The sequence below is a fragment of the Aphelocoma coerulescens genome, chromosome 1 (assembly GCF_041296385.1).
Source record: "Aphelocoma coerulescens isolate FSJ_1873_10779 chromosome 1, UR_Acoe_1.0, whole genome shotgun sequence".
Lineage (NCBI taxonomy): Eukaryota > Metazoa > Chordata > Aves > Passeriformes > Corvidae > Aphelocoma > Aphelocoma coerulescens.
This window is the reverse complement of record NC_091013.1, coordinates 2,367,619-2,373,789: the sequence shown is the minus strand read 5'-3', so window position 1 is coordinate 2,373,789 and position 6,171 is coordinate 2,367,619. Positions and strand designations below refer to the sequence as shown.

The window sequence follows — 6,171 nt, the reverse complement described above, 5'->3', positions numbered from 1 at the left end:
TAAAATAAAATATAAAATAAAAAATAAAATAAAATAAAATAAAATATAAAATAAAAAATAAAATAAAATAAAATAAAATATAAAATATAAAATAAAATAAAATAAAATAACCCTGCCTAAACATTTTCCAGTCTGGAAACAAAGGTAAGCTTGGATTACGTGTTGCCCTCAGCTCCCCACTGCCCAAAATGTGCAAAGCTGAGGTACTTCTGTTCCTGGTTTTCTCCCAGGAGCAGATCCAAATTATAATGGATTCTTCATGAATTTTTAAGAAATTACTCTCAGGGTAGATACCCAACTGTTTTATTTGCCAAACCATCCCAGGAAAAGCCTTACAAACCCCACTTTGTTCTTCAATCACAAAGGACAGCAAGCTGTTCCCTTCAATATTGTACTGATCCCACTCCAGGTAAGAGCAAACTCCTTCCCAATTCCACCTCCCTGGGACACTCTGGACACGATTCCTTCGTGCAGGTCCAGAAGGGACTCAGTCAAAAGGTACAAATCAAATTGTTTTGTTTTCCATCGGTGAGTAATAGATGGAAAATGTGAAATGTCCTTACGGGGCTGGAGAACCATCTGGTGAGAGCTCCTGTATGAACAGAGCAGATGAACTCCATGGAAATATTAAGGAAACATCCACTGAAGGCATTTAGCCCCTCCAGAGACCCATAGTTCACGCATGGTGGGCAGGTAATAATGTCCAATTATTCTGGAAACAACTAAACAAGTCACTGTAAAATTATCTCATTTGCACCAGCTCCAGCATTAAGTGTTTTTTAAAATATTCATCATTCATTCCAGGTAAGGAAACAAACCAATGGATCAATCTCTGAGGAACTGCACATAAATCATGAAGCCATAGTGAGAAACTGGCAATTTTTCATTATTCCAGGAGTAATACTTTAAGGCTGACAGGCTGGCGGGGTGGTCCATGTCTGTGGCATTATCACAGCTGTGAGGAACAACTGGGCTTCACACAACTCCAGGAGTAATTGTTGGAGCTCCTTTAACGAGAACCTGTGGAAAAACAAAGAGTTTTTTCTTTTTTGTTTCAATCTGAACTGAGTTTATGTAGCAGACAAGTAGCTGAAAGCGAGTTTTCACCAGATTAAAGGCATTTCTTTATGACTACATAAAGAGAAAGTTTGGTTTGGCAGCTTTTATGGAGATCAGCCAAAGACTCATCTCCTGAAGGCAAACGTACGTTCAGGCTCTATTTATCAAAGAATCAGGGAATCCTGGAATATCCTGAGCTGGAAGGGACCCACAGGGATCACCCAGTCCCACCCCAGGCCCTGCCCAGACCCCCCAGCAATCCCACCCTGGGCATCCCTGGCAGCGCTGTCCAAACGCTCCTGGAGCTCTGGCAGCCTCGGGGCCGTGCCCATTCCCTGGGGAGCCTGGGCAGTGCCCAGCAGCCTCTGGAGGAAGAAACCTTTCCCTGAGATCCAACCTAAATCCCTTCTGGCACAGCTCCAGCCCTTCCCTCAGCTCCTGTCCCTGCTCCCAGAGTGTTTCTCCACCGCCCCTTGTGAGGAAGTTGTGATTCTGTGATTCTGTGACTATTTTGTCCCAGTTCTTTTCACTTGAAGTTTGCCATGAGATGAAAGTGCTTCCTCCCCTCACTTTTGTCCACTTTCTCCTCTTGCTTCTCTCCCTTACTGTCTTTTCCCATCCATCCAAGAGGATTTGGATGTTATGATGAATTCTCTCTTTCCTTGATGATTTTGATGCTACAAGAACACCAGAAGTTTTAGAAACCTCCTGGCCGAATATTCAGAAGGGACCACTCGCCCAACACAGCCTCTATTTTTGGACTTTCATCCCTTCTATCCAAGCCTTTCAGCTTTGTTTACAGCCTCAGATCCTGTGGGGCTGCTCAGGCGCCACTGGCAGAGCAGGAATCCTTGGATGTTAATTTGTTATCGATTGTCAAAAGAGACAACTTGCAAATCACAGCCCCAAACTTCAGATGTGCTTCCTGCAACCTCTGGCAAATTCTGACAGCACAAGGATTTTAAAGACAGCTTTTAAATCCAAAATGCTCACACAGGGGGATGGATCCACAGCCAAGAGCTTCACTGTGGAGTCTGAGGACCTCTCAGAAACATTCTCCAAGTGATTTCTGTCAAACAAACTGCAAATTTAAGGCTGAATCTGCATCAGCGAGCACGAGGCCTGATAAAAATGGATTTATAGAGTGAAAAGCCAGTGTTGAGTATCTGATGTGAGGATGATAGATGTTCAAGGGGGTTGACATCAGGCTGGTTTTAGTCTGGGCCTGTGGGCTGAAGACGTAGAAATAATTGGGGAGAATTAAGAGCAACACTGGAACATTGTCTGGTTTTATTTAAGCCAAAAGGAGCACAGTTTGTGTGCTCAGAGCCTGCTCTGTGCTCTGAGCCAAAGCGTGGTAAGTGGCAATGATCAGGAGATCACTGAAGTAGCTGCACCCTAATTAAGTGTCAGTCTGATCTACCAGGAAGGTTTGAATTCATGTTTCCTAATTTATCAGCAAATTTAATTGAAATTGTTATATTTATGAACCTAAAAAAGATCTCGGTGATAACAGAACTGCCAAAATTTTCCTGTCCCGTTGGCGGGAGACTTTGATCAAAAATGAATTGGAAATTCCAGTGTGTCCCTGCAAAATTCCTGTATATATCAAACCTAATGACTGAGGACTAGGGAGAGAATTTGAGCCAAGTCATGGTTCATAACTTGATTTTGAGCCTGTTCCAGTAACGCCACCCTGCCTCACGCCAGTTTGATTTAGAGATAGGCCTCGTGCCCAGCAAAGTCTAATTTTGTCTGTAATTACAGATTTAATGTTTGTGACATGGGCTTTGCAAAGGAGGGACCCTCTGAGGAGCCTTCAGACAGGCTGAAGAGCTGCTGAGGTTGAGGCTCAAACTCTAAAATGTGAAAAAAATGGACAAAATAGTGAAGAGAAGAGGTTAAAGCTCCATACCTGCTGCATTCCTTGGGATGGAGAGGGAATCTGTCCTCTACCCAGACCTGTTTGGATGTGGAAGCAGAGGGCTGAGATTAGGATCACAATGAAACAGGCTCGATTTCAGCATGTAATGTGAGGATTATTGGCTGTGCCTCTGCGAGATGTTTTCTTTTTGTGACTTCTCCTCCACTGGCACAGGGATTGCTGAAAAGCAGGAATTAGACCCTGGGCTGATGCTGCAGCTACTTTTGCTCCCTCACTTACTTCGTCCTCAGCAATCTTTATCCACACTTGTCCTCCAAACTGGCTAATTTCTGTGCAAGATCCATGGAAAATGGGCAAGTTGAGAGGGGTTTTGAGCAACCTGGTCCATTGCAAAGTGTTCCTGCCCATGGCAGAGGGATAAATAACTTTAATCCCTTCCAACCCAAAGCATCCTGTGATTCCAGGGATCTCAGACCCAGGGATAGAGCAGTTCCAGCAGTACCTTCACATGTGCCTGCATCCCTTTGTGGAAGGTGATAAAGCTGGGATCCACTCCCAAATGATTCAACAACCTTTAAAAATAACCCAAACAAGAACTGAATTTGTGCCTCAGAAATTATTTTACTGAGGAAGGTCCTGCACAATCCTGATCCCACCCCGTAACCAGATGGATATCTGCTAAGATAACACAGAAGAGCAGAGTGCTGCAGTTCTTAGGGCTGAAATTGAGACCAGGACCAACTTTGTTGTCTCGTATTTCTGGGTGATAGAGCCTGACTGATTTTGTGTTTAACAGGCACTGCCAACCTCAACAGGCACAGTGACTTCTGGGACTGGTGATTTAACAACCTTTGTTGCCCGGGCACCACTCAGAAATTAAAGCACAAAGTCTTGGTTTTACTTTTCACATAACCTGCAAGGAGATTCAATTAGTTAAAAAAATAAATAAGATCTTCACCTACAAATTTCTTCCTGGCTTTCATACCCCGAGGCAAATCGCAGTGATACAAAAATCATTTTGCTAACAGTCAGTCTGCCAGCTCTGGGGGGAAATCTGTGTCTTGGTTACCAAGGGCTAAATATGAACCACAGTCTGTGCTGCACCCCAAAACTCATAATTGTCATTATTACCACCTCTGCTGCTTTTGGCTGAGGTAAAGTTCATTTCTTTTCCCCCAGTGGCTGTTAGGGAGTTGTGGTTTGGATTTGTGCTGGACACAGGTGGCATAATACAGAGATTTTTTGGTTTTGGTTTTGTTACTGCTGAGCAGGGCTTACACAGAACCAAGGGCTTTTCTGGATTTTTTCTGTCTGGCTGGTGAGGAAATTGGGGGTGAGTGGGAGACCGGGAGGGGACACAGACAGAACATGTGACCCCAAAGGGCCATGAAGTTGATAAGGAGACTGGAGCACCCCTGTGGAGACAGGGTGAGAACTTTGGAGCTGCTCAGCCTGGACAAGAGAAGGTTGTGTGGACACCTCACAGCCCTTCCAGGGTCTGGAGGGGCTACAAGAAAGCTGGAGAATTCAGCTGCAAACGATGATCCTCCATATTCTTCAAAGTGCCATTTTTTAGGAATTTATTCTCTATAGCAAAGCCAGCAGTCAGATATTCCCATCCAAGCCACGTTGGTGTTCTGCTCCCATTAGGAAAAGAAAATGGTTTTTCTTTAAAATAAAAGGTCAGAGGTAGGACTTGATGATCTTAGAGGTCTTTTCCAACCAAACTGTGGGGTTAAGTAGGGCCCACAGTCTGACACCATGAGAAAATAAAACATCCCCCCACCTTTGTTACCAATAAATAAATAAATGTTGCGGGGAAACACAGTTAAAACCTGGAAGAACCCAACATTTTAAATTTCAAAATTAAAAACCTGTATCCAAATAATGCCTGAAGAAAAACCCAAAAGGATTTGGAAGGAGTCAGCCATGAGACATCTGTGAAGGCTCTTCTGGCTGTTCTCAAACAAAAGAGACACCTCAGGGTGAACTCAGATATTCCCACTCATTACCTGAAATTCAAACCTGTGTGCTGCAAACCTCATCGAGCTTCCCTGCTTTATGACTGGATTTAAAAAATGAAGTGTTAAAAACCTCCAAACAAAACACCCACACCCCCCTTCTGGTTTTGTCTACAAAGGTGGGAGAACTCAGGGTTCCTCACCTGGGATTTACCAAAAGATGGATTTTTCAAACCTTTTTGAGCTACTTGCAGTGATGGTTGGCAGGAACAGGACGTGGCCCTCTGCAAACCACTTGGTTTCAGCTGATTCCCACTTTTCTGAGCTTTCATTAAAATCCCAAACAACCACAGTGTTCCATGGGACAGTCCTGCTCTCCTGCAATGCCTGAGCTCCCCCAGGAAAAATTTCCTTCAGCAAGTCCTGCACTCAAAGGTGTGGGAAGAAGAGTTTCAGAGAAAGTTTCTTGGTCCAGAATCCAGATATTTGTGTTTCTTCATCCAGAATCCACATCTTTGTGTTTGAGCCATTAGAGGATCCTCTGCCCTCCAGCAGTCTCCCTCAGGAGCTCCAGGCTGTGAAATCCCTCCCTTCTCCATTTAAACCTCCATCCTTGGAATTTGTTCTCAGGAGCAGAACATTTGATTTTGGCAGCAGCCCAAGGGCAATTAATGAGAAGTCAGCTGAGCTCTGACCACTCAGCAGGGTTTGTGAGTCTGACAGACAATTTACTTTGGGTCACAAACACTTTGGTCCTTTCACACAGCTCAAAACGCTTTCTCCTGCTTGACTTTGACCACCCCTGACCTTACCAACAATTATGATTTATTATTCTAATTACTCACGAGTATTTCAGTATCTGCTGTGGGTTCAACGTCTGCAGCCTGTAGAGTTTGTAGGATTCTCTTCATGAAAATCCACCCCCCAAAGGTGGAATTCCCCCAAAGGAAAATGATGGCACAGCAGCACTAAGAATGAGAAATGTTGTGATTCAGGAATTGTAGAGCACCATGAAGGCACATTCCTGTGGAAAATTCCCCCTGGAGGTGCCCAAGGATGGACTGGATGTGGCACTCAGTGCTCTGGGCTGGGGACAAGGTGGGGATTGGGCACAAACTGGACTGGGATGGCTTTTCCAGCCTCAGTGATCCTGAGATTCTGTGAAAGAGTTTCAGAGTTCAAAAAAAATGACCATGCCAATCTTCTGATGGACAGAAGAATGTTTCTATGCCTCAAGGGAGGAACAAATTTTATTGAGATACGTTA

General features: G+C 44.2%; 1 long non-coding RNA gene across 1 annotated transcript; it reads right to left on the bottom strand.

Annotated features, from left to right (window-relative positions):
- Positions 1-304: 304 nt before the first annotated feature.
- Positions 305-5,469, bottom strand: LOC138117648 (uncharacterized). The gene is made up of 3 exons (XR_011154750.1): positions 5,109-5,469; positions 2,975-3,021; positions 305-1,020 (listed from the first exon to the last, which is right to left on the bottom strand). It is a non-coding gene; the product is annotated as an uncharacterized lncRNA (long non-coding RNA).
- Between the last annotated feature and the right edge of the window lie 702 nt (positions 5,470-6,171).